The 24,070-nt window shown below is 37.4% G+C and overlaps 1 protein-coding gene and 1 long non-coding RNA gene across 2 annotated transcripts in view; both read left to right on the top strand.

The window, feature by feature from the left end:
• The window catches only part of LOC308188548 (uncharacterized protein), a 221,349-nt gene that overhangs the window by 78,774 nt on the left and 118,505 nt on the right, over positions 1 to 24,070 (top strand). The window lies entirely within an intron of this gene.
• LOC308188549 lies at positions 3,926 to 10,352 on the top strand. The gene is made up of 3 exons (XR_013945559.1): positions 3,926 to 3,985; positions 8,446 to 8,576; positions 10,252 to 10,352. It is a non-coding gene; the product is annotated as an uncharacterized lncRNA (long non-coding RNA).

Below are 24,070 nucleotides of genomic sequence, written 5' to 3'. Positions count from 1 at the left end.
ATGCTTTTCTTGTTGGACTTGCAATAGGGTAACTGATGTATGTGTAGTGAGTACCTCATGACTGTTGAAAACACAGGACTGGGTGGCTTCATAGTCCTTTCTGTCCTCTGTGAAAGAATGTCAAAGAGAGCAATCCCTTCCACAAAATTACTTAGAATATAAATAGGCCATGCCTATATACTTTAAAAGGAAGACTTGCCTTTGCTTACTCTGGTTTTAATTGGGAATAAGTCCATGGCAGTGAGCAGAGTGACATTGCTGAGATCTTGTTTTAGTAAGTGATGAGTAAAATCTGTGTAGTGCAGTGCACTGCTCTCCCCTCACCCTCCCTCATCTCCATAAAATCACTGTCTCTGCAGTTATACCATTGCTGATCCATGCAGGTAACTTCATAACACTGGCACCACACAGACCACAGAATTATTCCCTAATGGGAAATTTCATGGGATGGTGATAATTATCTCATCACTTTCATAAGCGTTAACTGGATTCCTGTTGTTATGTTTTAGAAGTTTTTCTGTCTTCCTACTGCCCTTCCTATTATCTTCTCTTCAGTGCAGCCCATAGATTATGAAATAACCTGCTGAAATTCATATTGTGAATTTCAGATTTGAAAAGAATTGCACTACTATGAGATCCATTTTCTGTATTAGAATACAGTACCTTCAGAATGTAAAACCTTAAGACTCCAAATATGAAACCATTTATAATAGGAATAACTTATAGCTCAGAAAATGACAGAAATTTGCCTACAAAAGGAGAAAATGATCAAATTTGAAATGTATGTTTGTCCCTGAACACAGATCCATGTGTCTGTTTATCAAAGAAAAATAAATCATAAGCAAATATATACACAGAGTAAGGAATTGATCCTATCCCTGCTCAAATAGACTACTTAATGTACTGTGGTTTTATTTCTTATTTATTTTGTGAAATCACTTGATTTTATCATGTTTATGAACGCTATAACAAAATCAGCTTTTCTTAATGAATACTATTAACACTTGTGGCATAAAGCCAAAACATGATTTGGTCCTTGTTTTTCCAGGATTAAGCAAAAACAGTATAAACATTCTGTACTTTGTAAAACTTAATGAAAAATGCCAACTTATCATTGGTAATCATTTTGGAAAATGACCAGCTGAATGAAATGAATAGCCTCTGTGATTACAGATTCAACATCATTATTCAAGGACAGGAGAATGAGAGGAAGAGATGTCTTCATTTTATAGAAACAAACAAGAAACTGAATGTAGTCAGAGGTGCCTAAGGAAGAGATGTGACTGCATCATCTAAACCCCCCAAGGTGCAGTTAAGATCCTTAGACGATTTAGTATCTTCCCTTGGATAGAGGGAGTTCATGCTGTCCAGATGATTTTATTCTCCCTCCCTTTCAGACTAGCATACCCTCAAAAATAAAACAGAGGAGAATCTGGGAAGGGGAAGCACAGCACAATTCTGCATTACAGAAGGTGCTGACTACTGAAGGGATTCAGGGGAATAATTTCTTTGCCCATCTTAAAAATCTCATGAGACTGCACATAGAATATTACATTCAGTTCTGGGACCCCACCATAAGAAGGACATGAACATGTTGGAGCCAGTCCAAAGGAGGGCCATGAGGATGATCCAAGGGCTGGAGCACCTCTTCTGTGAAGACAGTTTGAGGAGTTGGGGTTGTTCAGCCTGGAGAAGAGAAGGCTCCGGGGACACCTTACAGCAGCCCTCCAATACCTAAAAGGGGCCTACAGGAAAGCTGGGAAGGGACTTTTTGTCGGGGGTGCAGTGATAGGACAAGGAGTAATGGCTTTAAACTACAAGAGGGTAGATTTAGACTAGACGAGACGAGACTAGATTATATTAGAGGAAGAAATTATTGACTATGAGTGTCGTAAAGTACTGGAACAGGTTGCCTAGAGAAGCCCCATCCCTGGAAGTGAAGACCAGGTTGGATGGGGCTTTGAGCAACCTGGTCTGGTGGGAGGTGTCCCTGCCCATGACAGGGGGGTTGGAATTAGATGATCTTTTAGGTCATTCCAATGTAAGCCATTCTTTGTTTCTATGAAAACTTGTGGCATTAGAAATCTGAAGCAACTGGATGGAAAAAAATAGCCCAAATAGAAGGAGGTTGGAGTAGTCATGAAAGGTGTTTAGTATGGTATAAGCAGAAATTTTGGAAGAGGTATATGGAAGGAGAGATTGTTTTGAAGTTCACATGTGTGATAGGGCTTAATGAGAGAGAACAGACAGGATTTTTCATTACAGAAATCTGAAATTGGAATTTGCCTCAAATCCCACTTGTGTATTATTGTTTTTTCAGGTTCCTCTTGCCCCATGAACATCCATTCACATTTTCCCACTTTACCCATATTTTCTCACAATTATTTTCAGCTTGATGTGACCTTCACAGAATTTCAGATGCACAGTCTTCAGAAAAATATCCATGTGTAGCTATCATCTGAAGGTTTCTATGACATGTTATTTATGTCTTTTCCCAATATATTCATTAAGATATTAAGTAAGTCCAAACACATAGGCAACCCATGCAGTACTTGACAAGACATGTACCATCTGCCTTTGGGATACATATTTATCAGTATTCATTATGCCTTATTTCCACCAAACAACTGTTTTTCAGTTTACATGTCAGCATTACTATCAGTGGCAATATGATGGTATAAACAAATTTCATGAGATAGAATTCACAGTAAAACCTCATACATTTTATCACCTGGCTTCTGTTTGTCTGCAATTTTGTCATTCCATTAAAGAAGTAATCCATTCTGAAAAGAAAGATATACTCTTTTATTTTTTTTCCTCTGTCAGTGAAATGAAGGTCCTCAGGTAACTCAGTAGTAGCCTAGGAAGTACCTTACCTCTTGCTTGTAGCCAAGAACCTTCATTGTTGGGCTGCTGCAGTCTGAGACTCTGTGTTTGCTCTCCTTCTGGTTTGTTAATCTTGATTTGACAGTTTGCCTGGTTTTGGCAGGAGGCCTGAACCTGCCCTCCTCCCCATCACATGTAGTCCTTCCATCAAGGTAATAAGTAAAGGTAACCAGGCTAGGTAAGCCTGGCTGCTGGGTACACCTCTGTGTTTGATATCCCTTGGGTTGAGGAGGAACCTCTTTCATACAAGATGACTGCCTAGACATTAAGCTTAAATTTTGAGGTCTTCCATTTCAGATTGAAAACAAATCTAAATAATCACAAAAAAGCTGCATTACTTGTGGATGGCATCCCAAAGTTTTGCAGAAATCTGTTTCATACTTTCTTCTTAATATTTATTTTTCTTCAAGTAATTCTCTGTAGTCCTTGACCATTCTCGCCACAGATATTTTAAGCAAATCTGGAAATGTAATATATACTTATATTTCTCTGGGTAGGACCATTGGAAAGCCTCATTAATGCTAATAGATGAAAGTATCTTTCTTTAGATTCCATCCTCATTTCTTAATTTACAGATTAATAGGTATTATTCTGGAAAGACAGTCCCTTTCTATTGCAACAACTGGACAGAAAGAATGACTCCCTTGATGCTTTTGGAAGGATAATATATACTCTTAACATTACTTTTCTTGTTTGCTATAAACCACAAAGATACGGGAGTCAGCTTTTCCATATTTGACATTCCTCCTAAAGTTATTTTGGCTTTTTGCTTAAATGTACTTAATTATTTATCTGGCTAATCAGATCTGCACAATATCCCCAGAAGAAATAAATGACATAGTTTAGATATGCAAAGGATGCTTATTTCTGAGAAAGAACAAAGCGTTTACAAACTCTTCCCAAGAGAACATAACATTGGAGAGAGATCAAAGGAGAAAACCCAGTCCAACACTATTAGATGGATTAAATTTTATGTGTAATCTTGCAGTGGTATTGCTCAAGTTTCAGGACCAGAAAGGTTTTGTGAGCATTCCCAAGAGAAAAAGAAAGAAACTGGCATGATTTGGTCAAGATATATTCCAAGGGCAAAAATGAACAGGTCTGTAATCTGGAGCTTTCTGTGTAGTTACTTCTCAGCACTGTTATCCTCTTGGTGTGACAACTAGATCTAACGCTCATCTGGGGGAGGCAGAGATGCAGTCCTTAAGCAGAGCTGCTTTAAGCTCTTTTCTGGGGATTTTTATGACTTGTTCTTCTGTGCACAGAGATCTGAAGAAATGGTTTCTGTGAAAACTTAATTTGGTAGACTTATCTGAACATGTTCCCTCCTAACAGCTCTGCCTTCTTATATTCTTTCCTGATCTCTGTCAGATTTGTTCATGTCTGTAGATGTGGGAGGGATACGTCTTACCTGACAGTATTCCTCACCATAATTTGTTCTTTCATGAGCCCATGTCAGGGGAAAAAAAGTGTGTGCCATCCTCCAAGCCTTCCCTTACTGACCGCTGCCTGAAATTTCAATTATCAATAACTTGTGAATTTCTAGTTGTCTATTGTAACTGAACAAGTGCATGTTAAGAATTTCACTTTTCATTTTCTACTCCATGAAACTGTTTTTTTTTTTTTTTTGGTTTGCTTTTTTCCTACCATTTTACTATAGAAATTATAGCTATATGTTATATAGAGTAGTAATTGCTATATCACAGTTCCACCTCAATCAGTTCATATTTCTCTGCTATAAGTGTTAGCAAAAAGAATGATAAAAACATTACAAGTTCTGACAGGGGACAAATTTATTTATTTCAAGTATATGTAAAATGTTTATTTTTACTGTTTCGTCCCAGTTTGATACAGAAGGTTTTGCATTATGCCTTGAAATATGAATGTGTCCCTTGTTGTTCTTGGTCTGCATGTGGGAGGTTAATATCCGTAAAGCAAAGTGACAATAGTGGAACAAAGCAGGGCCCTTGGGATATTAAAAAAAATATTGATTCAAAATGTACAGCCTCCTCATAAAAAATATTTCAGTAGGACATAAAAGACTGCATGAGAAAATAAACATAATACATGTGATCTTGGATGGACACATTTGTGATGAAAATTATTTTTCTTGGTTTTGGGATATAATAGAAAAAATATATCATGTCTGCCATAAGGCATTATCATATTTAATCACTTTTCACATGCTATTGTTCCTTCACAAAGCAGTGCATTTTCAGTACTATAGGCTATTTGGATATGTCTCACAGAACTCTGCAAGATATTGTACTCACTAAGAAGTGTATGCTATGCTTGGATTTGAGCAATTTGATTTCCTTGAGACAAACAGACAACCAAAACCAAAACCAAAACACAGAACAAAACAAAACAAAAACCACAACAACAAATGAAAAAACACCACTAAATGTCATGAGCAAGTGCAATGGCAATGCAGGTATGTGTTTAAAATTTCCATTTAAGCTCATGACCATTCATCTTTATATTTGTGAAGTAACTAGATAATATAAACTTGGGAATTTTGTTGAGTCATATCGAAAAAAGAAAAATCAAAAAATTTTGCCTCTGTAAAGTCATTCTAAGCAAAGTATTCCCTGTCAGTCTCCTTTGTTTTCATCCTTGAATTTCATTCTCAGATGAGTGCATTAAAACATTGCTTCTGTTGGAACCACACAATCTAACGCTGTAGATACTCAGATAATGACGTGGATTTGACCTTAAAGAACTTATTACTTCAATACTCTTTTTATTACACAAGTCATTGGTCTGCTTAATTTCAGCTCAGCAAATCACTACATAAATATATAGCAGGTTTTCTACTTAAACAGAAATGTGTTTTGAATTTTTGAAATAGAGGCAGCATTTTCTTGATTAGGTTTAATGATGTAATATACAGCATCATGCATGCCAGCTGAATTCCAGCTCTGAATCTACAGAAATGTAAATCAGTGTTTTATATATATTACATGCAAAACATTGCATTAATATTGCACTACGACCTTGTCCTGCTTTTAGATGGGATAGAGTTATTTTTTTTTCTAGTTTTGAGTTTAGAAGAAAAAAAATATGCTGATAACACACCAACATTTTAGTTGTTGCATAGCAGTGCTCACACAGAGCCAAGGACTGTTCAGCTCCTTGTGCTGCCCTGCCAGCAAGGTACCTGGGGGTGCACAAGCTGCTATGAGGGAAGCCATGGTAGCTGACCCAGACTGACCGAAGGGATGTCCCATACTATAAGATATCATGATGAATAATAAAACTGGAGGAATTTGGCCAGAGGGGGAAAGCCACTACTCAGACACTGGCTGGGCATTATTTGGCAGGTGGTGAGAAATTGCATTATACATTATTTTTTTCTTTATATTCTTTTATCATTACTATTATTATTATTTTCCCTTCCTTTTCTGTTCTATTAACTGTCTTTAGCTCAACCCATGAGTTTACCTTTTTTTCCTAATCCTGCCCTGTTCCACTCGTGTGTGTGTGTGCGGCAAATGGCTGTGTCGTGTTTAGCTGCCTGCCAGGTTAAACCACAACATATGGGCAACTACTCTGAACAATTATGCAGGTGCTAACATGCACTTAAGAAACCCACCTCTTGTTTTGTAGAAATGTCTTGCATTTTGCCTGGGCCTCTATAAATTGCACTGATTGCAATTATTTTCCCTAAAAAGTAGCTTAATTTCTTGTAAATGTACTACCCATAGACTGGGTAGACATTTTGTGTTGCTTACATATATTGACTATGCCATCTTATTTGGATAGTGAGGTTCAAGCCTCTCTGTGTATCTTGACATTATTTCCATCTGTAAGTATTCAAAAACTGTGAGTCAGGCTATTAAAAAGTCACAAGGATGGCCTAAAACAATGATGCAACATTTCAGGGTTGTTCTCATTTGTAATTTTCAAGTCTTTATGGAATATTCAAGTCATTTTTTCAAGCTTCTGGAACCACAGGGGACAGAAAGCAGAGAACAGAACACAGGCGTTTTAAGTGGGAGGACTAGAGATACAGCTGGCAGTGATGATTCAGTCCATATGTGCATTATAAGACTTGATGAGGCAAAGAGACTTCTTTTAAAGATTTGCAGACAGACCTTGAACAAGAAGATCCAAAATGACAGTTGTTGGGGACAGAATTACATTTTGACCGTTCAGTCATGGTGTAGTACTAAAAAAAAAAAAAAAATTATAAATAAATAAAAAATAGAGAGGGAGAGAGAGAACATTAGAAAATCTCACAAGAAAGGACAGAAAGGAGATATCCAGGAATCAGGGCCCAAAGGGAATGACATGTTAAAGACTGAAAAACAGAGTACAGACAAGTCTAGCAGAAAAAAAATAATGGAAAGACCAGCAGTTCTTTAGCAAACGTTCACTGAGCCACCAGAAGGTGATGCTGTTCCACTTGTTCTTCACTAGTAGTGAAAGCTACACCGGAAAAAGAGAAACATGAAATGAAGTTAAGAAATGGATAAAATGACTGCTAGCTAACATAGTGTATATGCTGATTTCAGTCTTCAGTCCTATGTTCCTAACTGCTGTTCAGTAAATATTTCAAAATGATCGATTATACAAAAAGAATTAAAACACTGGGGGGGGGGGGGGGGGGGGGGACACGACATAACACCAAAAATTAGTAACCTTCCTCAGCTGATATCAGCATTGGAGTTAGCATCCTGTTTGCCCTTTGTAGTCAAGGGAAAGTGAGAGGCAATTCTAAGGACTGATTCATCCTAGCTCAAAGGAAATACCTAGAAGGTTGAATTGTGCCTTAAATGTGCCTCTTGTCTGCATTTGACATAAGATGACTAACTCAGTTGTGGATATCTATACCTTCTCCTGGGGATGCTTTTGATTTAGGACAAGATCCACATGCTTAGCTGAGAATTTCCAAGTTTTTGCAATATGAAAAAAATATGTACAATACTCTTAATGATTTTATGAGTTTCAAACAGTCCTCCTTCCTATTTAGTGAAAGTTCTTGACATTTGCTCTTTGGTACCAGGATGGATGTGTTGCTGTCTGTTTTGCAGACAGATGTTTTGCATCTTCTTATGTATTGGAAGAATTAGGAAATTGGTAGGGTATTCAACCATGTTTTTCTTTAAGAAAGTAAATCCTTTATTTTGTCAAGATTTTGTCCTGTTTCACAAATATACCTATTTTTGAGCCTGAGAGAGTTACAAAATTAATTTATTTGCTTAAGTATACCTAAAAGAGGTTTCATTATTTACATTTTATCTACACCATTGAATTTGTCCTGAAATAACCAGATGACAATAATAACACGTTTTTCGTTTGTACCAAGCATGCCAAACGAGAACTGAAAAACATATTCTTTTTAAACCACAGTGAACAAGTTAAATTGCCAAAGAGAAAGCTCTTATTCAGAATTTACAGAATAAACGGTGGTTGGTACCGTTTAGTTTAAATTTCTTCTTGCTGTATGACTCCGAATAATATATTTTCAGATGCTACAAACAGTGTCATAAAAACACTGGAGGACTCTCTTCCCACTGGACAACATGCCACTTAAACCATTTATGTTTCTACCAGTTCTGGGTTAGATCATCATTTCCTTGACCTGATCCTCTGGTTGCGAAGTTGCAGTAGTTGACCCATGGCTGCTGGACTTACACAGGGGAGACCTGGGGACAGCTACACCCCACAGCCCGAGGTGCTTGCTGGTAAAGCCAAACAGAATATACTTTTCTCTGCTGTCTATGTCCTTCAGTGGCTGCTGTGTAGTCTGAGCCTCATTTTCAAATGGAAGTATCTGAATCAGATGAAAACCTTTCAACTAGTTAGCAACTAGTCCAAGGCTGCTCTGGAGTGCTCTCCTTTTATCTTTGTCCTTTTCCAAGGAAGGCTAGTTACTCTTCAACCTAGGGGATTAATTTTATTTCAGTTATTATGGTCTTCAACCCATCAGGGCTTTTTGGTCAGATTTTTTGTTGAATATGTGAAAATCTTTTCTGAATATGTGAATATGACGAATTTTCTATGTACAATCATTAAATATGATAATAACTGAAGTTATTAGCATAGCAAATACATTTTGAAAGAAAGATAAACTGGACAAAGTATACTTTCCCTTTCCTGAACTCTTTCGTGATAACCTGCCTGCTGGCCAGAATGCAGATTATTTGCCTCTTGCCAGGAACCTCCAGTGTATCCCATCAACCTTTTTTGTTCTCCTTCCTAATGAGCATGCTCCAAGGGGGCTCTGATGTGTTTTCACAGGTTTGCTTGACACTGATGCATTTGTCAGTGCCGTTTTTGAGAGGTGGTGGGATTACAGTCCTATTATCCCCTCCAGAAAATCCTGATCTTCATCAGACATATCCCTCACATGACCTCCCCCAAACCAGGCTTCTGGAATACAACTGGCAAAGGACCATGACGTGATATGGAGATAGAAAGAAGAGCTTTTTAGTTTTGCTACTATGAATACATCATATAAGCATTATGAACTAGGGATGCTAATTAATCATCCAAACATTTTCATGCACCCATATTGCTGATTGACTGAAATAAATTTATAATTCACTGAAATCCCTTGACAGAAAGAAGGTGCTTGGTGCGTGAATAACAAGTGACGTGTCTTCTGTATATTAAAGCAGAGCTGGCTGAGTAATATAAAAGTGTATTAACCAGAAGCAAGTGATATTTTCTATTTGCATCAAAAATTCTGGTGTAGTTACCTCATTTTAATTTTTTTTTTTTACTAGATGTGTACTAGATGTCTAGAAAAGCGTGCATTATCTGTTCTGAGAGAAAAACAACAAAGAAACTGGTTTAGACCAACAAAACATAGTGGTAAGGTAGCATTTGCAACAGCTGGAAGGAGATACAATGACGAGATGCTCAGCAGCTTTCAGGCAATGCAGAAACTACAGGGTTTTGCTGTTTGTGTAGAAAGCAAGCACTACATAGCATATATGGCATTATAGTACTTAACATGGAAGACATACAAAGTAATGTCTTGAAACTTACAGACATTGGTGATGCATTTCAAGCAGAGAATCTGGCTTTATTGAAAGTGGCAATAAAATAATAAAATAAAATAAAATAAAATAAAATAAAATAAAATAAAATAATAAATAAAATAACATAAAATAATAAAATAATAATAATTTCCCAGTGCTTTCTTGCTACCAATTGGCATTAAACTTTCTAAACATTATCACCAGGAAGACAAATGTAATCACTTTGGTGGAAAATACATTTAAGCATTGTTTTTGACGTTGTTTGTTGCTACTCTAGAGGTTGTTTTAGGTCCATTTAAAGTATGGAATCTTATTAAATTAGGACATTTTTACACACATCATTATTATCCTCATCCTAATGTCCCTTCTTTAGAATACGTGTAACCGAAGAACAATTAAAGGGCTGCATTCTCCGAACAGCAAAGAAAACACCTAAACAAAAGAAAAAAATCCCCATGCTTCATGACTGATGGTAAGTAGAGAACAAATTACCTATATTCTTGGAAGCTGTCTGAATTATTATTATTTTTTTCTGTAAGAGAGAGGCAAGAACAGCACAACTGCTCCTTTCCCAGATAACCTTCTGTACTTAAGTGACCAGGCAGTGACGAGTGTTTGGTGTTGAATTCCAAAGGGAGGAAGGAATAGGCACACTAGTGAATGTAGTTTCTGTGTTATAGGTGGTGGTGCAACTCCTTACCATAGGTGCACCATTCCTATTCATTGTTTTGCACCTGTACAGAGGTTCAGGCTGGTCCTTTCTTTCCACCCATCTTTCCCTATGCCTTAGACCAGCCTCTCCATTACTCAGGCTCACTGGTTTATGTAGAGGTGCTCCAAAGCTGTTCCTTGAAAAGACTCGGTTTAAGGAAATAGAAGCCACACCACCACTTTTTACAAGATAAAAATCAAAAAGAATGTTTTCCTTGGCTCTCTCATACAGATATTATTTTTGTTATTTTCCCATTTCTATAATCAGAAAAGGCATTATATGTGCTAAAGGTTGTAGGCCTTTTGGTGAGTTCCTTAAAGCAAAACAACCAAGGCAACATACAACAAATAATGAATAATACTGGACTGCAATTCATGTGGACAATTACACATAAATGCATTAAGGGAAATCATATCATTTTGCAGAGAGTTTTCAACAAGAAAAATAGGGAAAATACTTGGCTCAGTAAAGAAATTGCTTATCCAACTTTAGTAGTAACACATTTAAGAGATTAATTTCCTCTGCTGAAAGCTCTTCTGCAATGGTAGGTCTGTCCTTTTCCTCCCCTGTGAAATATGGAACTGTGTCTACAAAGATTTGTGAAAATAAACAGCTTTCTTTGCCAAGGAAAACATAAGTTGAAAGTGTCCTGTTTTATATTTATATGGATTATAATCCATCCCCTCCAGAAATGTGTAATTTGTTATCTTAAAGACATGTGAACTGTAAAGCTAGGTATTGCTCAAATGCATTGTTTAAATGGGACTTTCATCCATTATGTCACTTTAAGGCTTCTTGAGGGAGTTGGCTGTAAATTGCTATTGGCAAACCCTAAAAGATGGAAAGGAAAAAATGTGTTGTTTATTAAGTGTGGACTGTGTGTTTAGCCCTGCACAACAGAGAAACCAAACCATACTGTTTCCCAGGAGAGTTTCTCAGTTTATATTAGGTGATTTAATACAAACACACAAATTTCTTGCAGAACAAGAATAGTCCTGGCTTCAACAACTTGTTAAAGTATAGGGTGCATGGTAGACATTCAATTCATAGTAGAACATCTTGGGAAGGTGTGGTGGGAAAATATATATTAAAGAGGGATTTCAAAGAGCAAAAGCATAAAGAGGAAAACAGATACAAAAATGGGTTGAAGACAAAGACTTCACCAAGGGAACACTTTTCAGGTACCTGAAAGGTGGTTTTTTTTTTTTTTTTTTTTAGTATTGAACTGTTTTTTAACAAGTGCAAACATTTCACATTCTTTCAAAACTCTGGTAGTAGCTTATGAGAAATCTCTGTGCTCTATGATTTACACAACTGTTATACTACTGAGCAAAGGTGTACAGATTAAAAATGCATATATTTGCATGGTTCTGAATTTATTTGCATATTTTAATCGGATGTTATTGCTCATTTACTGGATTTGAGCCTCTCTGTTTTCCAGGTTTGCAATACTTTCAGGATTCTTTACTTGCCTTTGTACACTCCGTATCTCCTTAATGCCTTGACCTTTCAGTCTTACCTTTATATACTCAGAAAGCAGAAGAAAAAAAATGTATTAAGTAAGGAAGAATTGATCTGGGGAAAGCAATGATTGAGCAGCTGTGAGAAGAGACAGAGGATTTCCTATGCATTAGAGATTTTCCTTTCACTATTTAAATCCATTTTACATAGGACTGTCTGGCCCCTCCTTTACCCTGTCTACAACATACCTCTAAAACACATGGAATCTGATTCAAATCCTCCCATCATAATTTCAGATTTTGCTGTTCCGTTATGCTGATGCAGCACACAGACTCCCCCTCTCACTCAAAAACCTCCTCAAGCTTTCAGAGAACTTCTGCCCAACTATCAATATCTTTTTGGAGTTCCTTTTTGGAGTTCCTAATTTCATGAGGACTCTGTGGTCAAAAAAAATTCTAGACTGTCTTCAGCACTCAGGCCAGGGTAAGGGTTGACTTCTCAGGGACAGAAATAGAAGGTAAGCCAGCAGCCCATTAGCAGAGCTAATAGCATTTTGCTATAATTTCCAGAAGGAGGTAGAATGGTTGGCAGTCCAGGGAATCTGTGCTGGTCCATATAGATGCATGCCATAGGAAATGTTTTATCTGTTAGGAATACCTGGAGAAAGAGTAAATCTGAAATGCACATTTTATAGTCTCTGTGGCTTTAATGCTATTTCTTATGTGGTAGAATTTCTGTGATAAATTCATTCCTCATAAAAATGTGCAGACAAGATATGGCAGGCCAAAAGTTTAAGGATCTTGTTTGTTTCCTACTTTTGCTGGTAAGTGGAGTGAAAACAAAAGGAGTTTATGATTTCAGGTACTACTTTGCACTGTATAGAGTAGCTACAAACCTTTGCATTAAAAATAACAAATAGAGAAGGGCTGAGTCTGCATTACAATCTCATCAGCTTTAGGTTTAAAAGGGAAAGACAAGATGAAAAAGAAAAGCCTTTTGCCCTGTCTGCACTGTTTCTGCCTAAACAATTTCTGTCTCCTTGATCTCTACAGATTTCGTGTTTAGACTGAGGATTTATCTAAGTAAAAAAAAAAAAAAAGAGAGAGAGAGAGAGAGGGAGAGATATCAAAATCACATCTATTATGGTAGGTAGGATGAGCTAGCCACATTGAGGATGTGCAATCTCCGATGAGCTTTGGTGACTTTCTGTTATATAATATTGTGTTGTGCTAGACAGTGATGATAGTTGGGAGGCTAAAAGCTATATCTATCTATTTTGGTGCCTAGGTGCCATAGCATATTTCATCAATATTGCATAGTATCAGTGCTGAAGAAACATAATCATTGGTCTTGCATTTCTGATTTTTCTACAGCCACAGAAAGCAACCCCAATATTGAGGTCCAGTGCTCTATATGAGACAGTCAGGTGTGATGGAACCTGGAGAGAGAAGTTAAAAGGAAAAAGAATAGCTGAAAACTAGGGATGCAGTTACTGCATGCTAGTCACTGATCATCAGCTAATTGGTATGCTTAGTTTGGCCTTTGTTGGGCTGTTTTCATTTATAACCATGACCAAGTTATGGAATAGGGATAGGATGGCTTGAAATTAGTTATAATTCTAGTGCAGAACAAAGTCTGTAATTTGTAACATAACTTTCTGAAAGTATGTAAGAAAGTGTTTTTGTTGTTGTTGTTGTTGTTTTGTTTGTTTGTTTGTTTTTTTAAAAAAAAGCAGCCCACTGAGAATAAATATTGGCTCCTCTAATTTCTGAGAAATGCAGGTTCAAGCTACCAGCACTTCCAGTGCCAGTACAGGGCCTTAGAAATGTCATCTTCTGTAAATGCACTCTCCTGGCAGACCTTGGAAACCTCTTCCTTGCTGACATATGGAAAAAAAAAAAAAAAAAAAAAAGTTAAGTTAAGCTACCTGAATTTGCTAGATAGTTTTAGATTGGATGAGAGAAAACAGAATATTCAAAAATGTCCCAGAGAAAATATGAACCCCATTTTATCCACAGTCCTGCTAATCAGAGTATTAATATGGGATATCGGAAGCTCTGACTGAATTCAGTACTCTTCTGGAAAGGATTTTAATCCACAATAGAACTTTATTGTCCTATTATTTATTGTAGGGTACTCTGAACTGGAAAAGTGTTCTTAATCTTAACTAAGGTATTTCCTTTTATATAAACAATTAAGCATGGCAGGAAAGAGGTTTTCCACCTCCTGGTAGTGCATGAGTACCTTTCCCTTCCTCCTGTTAGCTGCATCATGATATTCTTAATTTGCTTTTGTTATTTCTTCCCTGCTCCCTATTCTTAACAGTTCTCTAACTGGGGGACTCAAGGGGCACTGCTACTTCTGGCCAGGAAAGACTTCCTGGAGAAGGACAATTTTGTACCCTCCCCTCAGGCTGTCCTTAGGGACATAATGAACCATTTCAGTTGTAACTAAGAAGCTCCTGCATTTCAAATATTTGTATTTATTCTCACGTGAAATCCATCAGTGCTATCATCTCAAAGATGTGAAGGTTTATTAGCTGAAATATTTAGAGTACTTATTCCCAAACTAGACTACTATTAAGTGTCTAGATAATGACACACTTGAGCACATCAATCACCTAGTTATAGAGTAAGCACTGCCATCACATTGTTAAGACTTCCATTACCCTGAGTGAAATGGAGACACAATGTCTGTATGTCCTTTCTTCTTAGCATTTTTAAGGATAGTTATGGAGTTGTGAGTCAATTCCAAGAGGGACAATATAGCTGTATTAATATTTCTGGGTCAGCTCAAACTCATCTTCTATCTAAACTCTGATCTTCCTCAGAAAGGTTGTGATTTTGCACTCATTAAATGAGAACCAGGTGGGGAGTTAATTACATGAGTTTTCTTTGATAAAGTCTGCTCATATTCACAGTTTCGTGGAGCATACTTGAACAGTTTTTTTTCTCCTCTTGGATTCCAATTTATTTATCTAAAGTTAAAGCTCCCAAGCCAAGGAAAACAAACTTTATGTTGATTTCTAATCAATATTTTCCTTGCATCCCTGCAACCAACAGCACAGGGTGCCAATGTCATATTCAAGATAAATGGGCTTTGGAAATGCACTTTCCCTATATAATTGAAAACAGAGCTCTACATTAAAAAAGCATTTGCTTTTCAATGTTCTCTTGTATAGGGGAAATTGTCTGACAGAATGACTGTATGTGTGCATTTCACAGAGGTAAGGTACCTTTCTGATCTCTCCCCAGGTGTGGCTCCCTTCCTTCCAGCTCTCTCTGAAAGAGTAATATGCTGTATTCTTCCTGTTCTTCCAAAACAGGAAGTCCAATACTTGTTATTTTCCATTTTTCATTTCATCCAGAACTTTAATTTTAAAATGAATATCTTAAGAAAAGTTAGAAAAAATTATTTCCAGAAAATAATTTTAATAATTTTCTCTATTGGAAGCCATTGGGAAAGTGAATAGGCTTTAAAGTTTTCATTATTTTATTTTATTTTATTTTATTTTATTTTATTGTTTTTATTATTTTATTTTTTAATGTACTTTCTTATAAGGAACTATTTCAGATTGTTCATAACACTGATATGTATGACTTAGCTTCCATATAGTTCAAATGTATTTTACTTCAGTGCTTGGATGCTCTGCATGATTTCTGTTCAAATACTGTGTAGGTATTAGTTTTAGATCCAAAAGTACTGTTTTAAATATAAATAGTAAAATATGAATTTAGATGTTTCTGTTACTGAAAAAAAAAATAATACAGAAAACTTTGTATTTCCAAAAATTATTCTATGAATTTTATGCATTTCTTTTTTGAAAGAAAATGAATATACTAAAAGTATGACTAATATTCTAAGTTGTGACATGTTGTTTCTCTTCATTGTATTTATGAGAGTAATCTTTCGAATAACAGAAGGCTATAAACTGGCTACCTGAGGCTGTTTCTGTCAAGGAGAGTCTTGACAGCTGTGGGAAAAAGGAAATATTGTTGCACAAACATTTTCAATAGTTTCCTTTCTTTGGCTGTGTAAACCTTAACTCCAAAACTTGCCTTATGACTCTTTTCATGCTAGACCACAGCAAAGTAGAAAAATAATGGTGGCAAAAAGAGATGTTGCTAGCTGAAGATCAGATCAGATAAAGATAGAAGCAATATCTTGGGTTAAAGAAATAGATTGTCATCAGATTTTATGTCCACTCCCTTGGCTGAGCATCTTTTTGCTCTGATTGTTGCTGGAAATCTTATTAATCTCACACAGTCTCTGTAGGTTCATATACTGGCAGTAGGAAAGAAAAAAAAAATGTTCATTGGATTTTGGCAAAGTCCTTTGTTTGGAATTACTGTTGATCTCTGTTCAGATCTCTGGTATTTAGCATGCTATCATCTGATTGGGAGCACATCCTTGGAGTCTGCAGTCACTTTAAATAATTTCTGGGCTTTGGCTTTAATACATCATTTATTTCAGTTCTGTCTGTCATTAAACAAATTAAGTTGTAAACATTTCTGGTTAAAATTCTGGGACTGGGGCATCTCAATTTGCTATCTGCACCTCAATTTTAAAATTATCTTCTTGTTATTCCAATCACTACAGCCTACAGAAACAGCTCAGGATGTTGGATTTTTGTGGTTTCATGTTAGATAAGAGGTTTCAGTTTTAAGACTTCCTCCATAGGAATTACTATTCATGTTTTAGAAGGGGAAATTAGAATATTCTTAGAATCTTGACAAACCATCATTAAATATTAAATGAACATTAATTGAAGAGTTGTCTGTGTCCTTTTAGTCTAGGTCTTGAAAAAGGTAATTCAACAGATCAAGTTCCATCCCAAATCCACAAGCTTTCTTCCCTTACGCAGAAGCTTGGATACCACAACACTGAGCAGTAAATACAAATATCAGTCTTCTCTACCAGTTCTTCAGGGTTAGTGGACATGTAAGTGAAATATTTTCCTGTCCTCTACGGGTGCAGAAGCATTTGTTACATGAAAGAACAGCATACCTATGGAAGGGGACCCTATTCTTTCCTCTGCTGTTCTGTCTGGAAGGTGATTTTGAGGTAAGCCAAATAAACAGCAATGACAGCTAAACCATGAATTGGCAGGTGCACCTGCCAAGCAAAACAGCATGGTGCTGGTTTCTCCTATAATCGCCTGGTAGAGAAAATATAATTTAATCCTAACCCATCAGCTTTGCCAGCATACTTGGAGTGAAACTTAAATGAAAATCATATTACATATGATGCACATTGTAGTGTCCAAGTTCATAAGCCTCTCAAAGAAATAAACTAATCTTCATTTTCACTGTTCTTGAGTAACAATTCTCCATTTCTTCTGCTCTGGAGTTTAACTTCACCACTATTTAAATTATCCAGATCTTCTTGTTTTATGAGCTTTTCTTTTTCTGAAAAACCTCAGTTCACATGTACTAAGAACTGAATTATCATTCTTACTATTCTGATTACGGCCTACTGTGGCTCATTTTCAGTACAAGGTTTGGTTTTGAACTTTAAGTAGTCCTTCAAGTTCAACCACTCTCCCATACTTTGATTTAGATATTAAGAAATCGCTCCCATATCAAAGAATATCGCTCCCCTATTAAGAGCTTGAGTAATTTTAAGTTTTTATCTCAAATGCATTAACAATACACAAAACAAGAAACGTGATTTGATTGACAAGATGTTTTAGTTGGAAAAGTATTAAATGTAAACATGATAAATGAACAAGTATGACATGGAGATCACAGGAGAAAAAGAACTAAAGAATGACGTGAGATTTTTTACAAAATTGCTTTTCTGATAAAGCCACATTTTAAGTTGAATGATTAACACTTACTCAGCAGATCACCATGCACTGACCTTGGCAATATCGCTGGGGTCAGATTTGCATACATATTCACATGCATGGATAATTCTCAAATTTTCCATTACATTAGGCACAAACAAGTTTCTTTTCTCTATCATTATGCATGAATGTCTTCTCTTTCCACCATATTCCTCTTGAAATGAAAATAGCAGGTTCCCCCTTAGAGTAACTCATCATGCTGGTATTGTTGTTATTGCATTATAGCTGTCTTCCTTGAAAGTCTTGTGCCACATTAAGCCTGGTTTTCATTTCCTTTCTTCTGTAGCTATTAAGTAATGGGAAAGCAGTGGTCAGCCATGCTTGGGATGTGGTACCACATGCTTTTGGATCATTACCATTGATAAATACCATGTAACTCTAAGAGCTTGATATAGCCTGTCCTGTTAACAGGTATTACCTACTAAAACTAATAGTTGGACCAAAACAGCAAGGGAGGAAAGGCTGGATCCCTTCTACAAAAATAAGGTGGGAGATGGGGTGCAATATCTTTGTTCTTTTCGTACTCAGCACTTAGAACATCATGGGGATACCACAACAAGTGGCTTATAGGCAAAAATCCTCGTTCTCTTAATGCATTCAATAACTTTTTGAAGGTTACTTAGCTCTTTAGCATGGCCACTTACTAGAATTGCACAGAAGATGAAAGTTGCACTTCTTGAAGGGTTTAAGATACGGATTTGCTTCAGATCTAAATGAAACGATCATTTGCAAATTACTTATAAAGAAAGTAATTGTCATATTAGAGTAGTTTGAATTTTATTTTCATTATAATGTTATATTATTTACACAAACTATGCAAAATCACCTGCAGTTTTTTAATGAAATATTGTTTCACTAGTAAAAAATTTAAATATTTCACTCTAAAATCTACCAAAGTGGAACTAAAACCTGGAGTATGATTCAGATGACCAGTCAATAAGTGTCTACCATAGCTGAACTCAGAGGCTCTGAAGAGAGTATCGATGTAACACTTGTTTATGGGTAAAGATTAGAGACTCAAAATTTGATGTGCTTCCCTACACACAGGAATTTAACACCATGTGAAATGCCTTAACATATTCTACCTGACTTTTTGGCCACCACAGGATGACACAATCCTTCAATAAACCTCATATCATATATCAAGAGCAACAAGAAAGGCTTCTATAGGTACATTAGTGATAAAAGGAAGACTGAGAAAATTGTGGGCCCTCTCTGGAAGAAAACAGGAGACCTGGTTACTCGGGATATGGAGAATGCTGAGGTACTCAATGATGTTTTTGCCTCACTCTTCACCAGGGAGAGCTCCAGCCACATAGCCCAGGCCCCAGGAAGTAAAGAGAGAATGAAGAACTGCATACTGTAGGAGAATCATAGAACCCTTCGGATTGGAAAAGACCTCTAAGATCATCTAGTCCAACCTTTAACCTAGTACTAAAGTCCACCACTAAACCACACTACTAAGTTATCAATCTACACGCTCCTTGAAGACCTCCAGGGATAGTGACTCAACCACTTCCCTTGGCAGCCTATTCCAATGCTGCACAACCATTTCAGTAAAGAAATTTCTTCTAATATCCAATTTAAACCTCCCCTGGAGCAACTTGAGGCCATTTCCCCTCATCTTATCACTTAGTGCTTGGGAGGAGAGCCCAATCCCCATCTCACTACAACCTCCTTTAAGGTAATTTTAAAGTACAGTAAGGTCTCCTCTGAGCCTTCTTTTCTCCAAGCAAAACAACACCAGTTCCCTCAGCCACTCCTCATAAGGCTTGTTCTCTAGACCCCTCACCAGCTTTGTTGTCCTTTGGACACATTCCAGCACGTTGATATCCTTCTTGTACTGAGGGGCTCAAAACTGAACACAGTACTCGAGGTTTGGCCTCACCAGAGACGAGTACAGGGGGACAATCACTTCCCTTGACTGCTGGCCACTCTATTTCTGATACAAGCCAGCATGCTGTTGGCCTTCTTGGCCACCTGAGCACACTGGTGGCTCATATTCAGACAGCTACTGACAAATATCCCCAGGTCCCTTTCTGGTGGGCATCTTTCCAGCCACTCTTCCCCCAGCCTGTAGCGTTGCATGGGGTTGTTGTGCCCCAATAACATTTGCAGGACCTGACACTTAGCCTTGTTGAACCTCATACAGTTGGCCTTGGCCCATCTGCCCTCTGCAAAGCCCTCCTACCCTCAAGCAGACAAACAGTTGTGCCTAACTTGGTGTCATCTGCAAACTTACTGAGGGTGCACTCGATCCCCTCATCCAGATCGTTGATAAGGATAGTGAAGATAAATGACCCCAGTGCTGAGCCCTGGGAGACACCATTAGCGACCAGCCTCCAGTTGCATTTAACTCCATTCACCACGACTCTTTGGCCACCCAGCCACTCATTCAGGTTGCTCATTCAGGTTTCCACTCATTCAGGTTTCTTAAAGAGCCATTCCAACCTGGTCTTAAACACTTTCAAAGACGGTGCATCCACAACTTCTCTAGACAACCTGTTCCAGTGCCTCACCACCCTCATAGTCAAGAAATTATTCCAAATATCTAATACAAATTTCTCCTCTTTTAGCTTAAAATGATTACCCCTTGTCCTATCACTCCACTCCCTGACAAAGAGTCCCTTCCTAGCTTTCCTGTAGGCCCCCTTTAGATACCGGAAGGTGTCCCCGGAGCCTTCTCTTCTCCAGGCTGAACAACTCCAACTCCCTCAGCCTGTCTTCACAGGAAAGGTGCTCCATCTCTCTTATCAATGTCGTGGTCCTCCTCCGGACTTGCTCCAACGTGTTCATGTTCTTATGCTGGGGTCCCAGATTTTAACACAGCAGTCCAGGTAAGATCTCATAAGACTAGAGCAGAGGGGGAGAATCACCTCCTTCACCCTGCTGGCCATGCTTCTTTTGATGCATCCCAGAATACAGTTGGCTTTCTGGGCTGCAAGTGCACATTGTTGGCTCAGGTTGAGTTTTTCATCCACAAACACTCCCATGCCCTTCTCCTCAGGGCTGCTCTCAATCCATTCTCCACCCAGCCTGTATTCATATTTCATATTGCCCTGAATCAATTGGCCTTGTTCAACTTCATGAGGTTCACACATGCCCACCTCTCAAGCCTGTCCATGTCCCTCCAGCATGACAACGGCACCACACAGCTTGGTGTCATTGGCAAACACGCTGAGGATGAACTCGACCCCACTGTCCACATCACTGACAAAGAGCACCAGTCCTGATATTGACCCCTGAGGAGTATCTCTTGTTACTGATCTCCACTTGGACATTGAGCCAGTGACCACAACTCATCTATCATCTATTTCCTATCATGTGTGTGATTTTTAAGCAGTTAACTTGAAGGATAAGGTTTGTTTAAGCTTTGAAGAAAGCTTGGAGGAGGGATCAGGGGAAGGAGGTCACCCACTATGCCAAATTATGGACTTGAGATACAACTATATATAAGCATATAGTTTTACCAATGTGTCTGTCATACAGAGACAGCATCACTGCTACTACCAATAGCTGCACAGATCAAAGCTGGCAGATGTGTCTTTGAGTGTTTCTTTTATCTTCTTTATAGAAGAACATCAGTGTCCTCTCTGGTCCAGCGGAAATACTGTAACACCACCAAAACAATTGTAGAGCAAGAATAAAAATCAGAAAAACAAGTTTATGTTCAAGCCAGGAGCAGAGCAATGAAGTCAGGTTCTGATTTGCCTTTAGGGGATTAAAGTTTGATCTTTAAAACTCAGAATTTTGTTTGTCCCTTGAAAACCAATTTGTTTCATTGCTTTTTAAGTCCTACAGCTGCACAAACTCTGAAGTCTTGTCATGTTACGGGGTCACACTTGCTTTGAACTGAACTGCATTTGGTCTATAGATACTCTGCTGCACGCTTACAAAGAAAAATGCAGGGTCCAGAAGTTAAATTTAAAATATACAGGAGAGAGGTCTCCCATATAATTGTTTTTTGTTTGTTAAGTAACAGATTCACAGAACTGGAAAGATACACTACTCCAAATTTTCTTCTTGTTGCCCTGGTTTTATCTGGGATAGATTTAATTTTATTCCTAGTAGCTAGTATGGTGCTGTCTTTTTGGATTTAGGTTGAGAATAACGTTGAGGACACACCGATATTTTAGTTGTTGCAGAGCAGCGCTCACACAGAGCCAAGGACTTTTAAGCTCCTCATGCTGCCCTGCCAGTGAGGTACTTGAGAGTGCACAAGATGCTGGGAAGTGACACATCCAGGGCAGATGACCCAGACTGACCAAAGGGATGTCACATGCCACATGGCATCATGCTGAGCAATAAAACTGGGGGGGGGTTTGGGGGCAAGGGGCACTGCCAGTGCTCCAGGTTGGGCTGGGCATTGTTTGGTGGTGAGCAATTTCATTGTACATCACTTGTTTTGTATATTCTTTTATCATTACTATAAATATTATTTTCCATTCCCTTTCTGTCCTATTAAGCTGTCTTTATCTTAACCCATGAGTTTTACCTGTTTTTTCTGATTCTCTCCCCCATTACTTTGGGGGTGAGGGGAGGGAGGGCGGTGAGCAAATGGCTTAGCTGCCTGCCAGGTTAAACGATAACACTTGAGTAAATTGATGCAATTCTAATATAACTTGTGGAGAGGTATCAAATAAAAGAAAAAGATATAATGGTAGGCAATGTCCTTCTATAAAAGGTAGTTAGTCTATTAATTCCATCATATCATGGATTAATCTTTGAGGGTAATACAGTAATTGAGGCAATACTATAATTCATAATATATTTCTCTCATGTATGGAATTACACTTGTGAATGAACAGAATTGGAAAGCTGTTGCTACATTTTATTGAATGTCCCCACACTGGAGCAAGATACAGAACAAAAAGTTTCATATTACAGCTAAAAGATAAAAACAATTGTAGATCAGTTACAAAAAGGAAAGGGAGCTATGAGTGAACGAGGCAGAGAAAACATTAAATGACGTTGTCTCAATTTCAAAACAAAATATTGACTTTAAACAGATCTTTAATGACATTAATTTCAAAAGTAAGTTGTACAAAAATCTAGGCCAAATATGTTTTAGATGAGATAGAGGTATCCAAGTAGGAAAGTCCTGAGTTGCCTTAGGGCTTTAAAGGAACTAAACAATGTAATAACTGAATCACTAGCAATTATGTTTAAAGATTTTGAAGGACTGAATAACAAACATATCATTTATCCTTAAAAGGGAAAGTATGGAGGACTTGGAAAATTATAGCTCACAGCACTTAAATTTAATCCCTGGAACAAATCATTAAGCAATCAGTTTAAGTATCTAGGAGGTAAGTTGGTGATAGAAACTATCCAACATTGATTCTTTAAGAATAAATCAAGTCTTGTATTTTTTTTTGTGTATTTGTGTGGGCTTTTATTTTATTTTGTTTTGTTTTGCTTTGCATTGGTTTTGATAACACAACCTATTTAAAGGAGAAGGGAAAGGTAGTAAATGTAACAGTTATCACAGAATCACAGAATCACAGAATCGTCTAGGTTGGAAGAGACCTCCAAGATCATCTAGTCCAACCTCAGCCCTAGCACTAACAAGTCCTACACTAAACCATATCACTAAGGGCTACATCTAAACGTCTTTTAAAGACCTCCAGGGATGGCGACTCAACCACCTCCCTGGTAGGTTATGTTACAGTAATGCAGCATTCAGTATGAATTATAGCACTGCCTCAAATAATATTCTCTTAAGTATACCAGAGGAGCATGGTGAAGAAAAAATCCTCATCAGGTAGGTATGCAGTTGGCCAGAAAAAACAAAAGAAACAAACAACAAAAAAACACTGTGAACATGTACTTATCAATGGCTCATCATCAACATTGGAACTTACACCTTATTACTTCCACCTACCTTTTATTCAAAATCTGATGGCTTCATTTGCAAGAGGTTTTATGGTCTAATTTAAATCACAGTTGACACGAAAAAGATCACAAGGTACATTGGGGTAGAAAAAAAGTGAGGGTTCATAATGTTTGTTGTTGTGATTATCCAGTCCTGCATTATACTTATGTTGCAGTCTGCTTCTGTAGCCCTTCATGAAATCCATCCATTATAAACAGAGCAAAACAATTTCTTTACTAGATCCAGAAAAAAAAAATATATATATATATTACTGGTTTTATTTTTTTCCAGAAATA

The sequence above is a fragment of the Anser brachyrhynchus genome (genome assembly GCF_964034855.1).
Source record: "Anser brachyrhynchus genome assembly, chromosome: 1".
NCBI classification, from domain to species: domain Eukaryota; kingdom Metazoa; phylum Chordata; class Aves; order Anseriformes; family Anatidae; genus Anser; species Anser brachyrhynchus.
The sequence above is the reverse complement of the archived record's forward strand: the minus strand, read 5'-3'. Positions and strand labels throughout refer to the sequence as shown.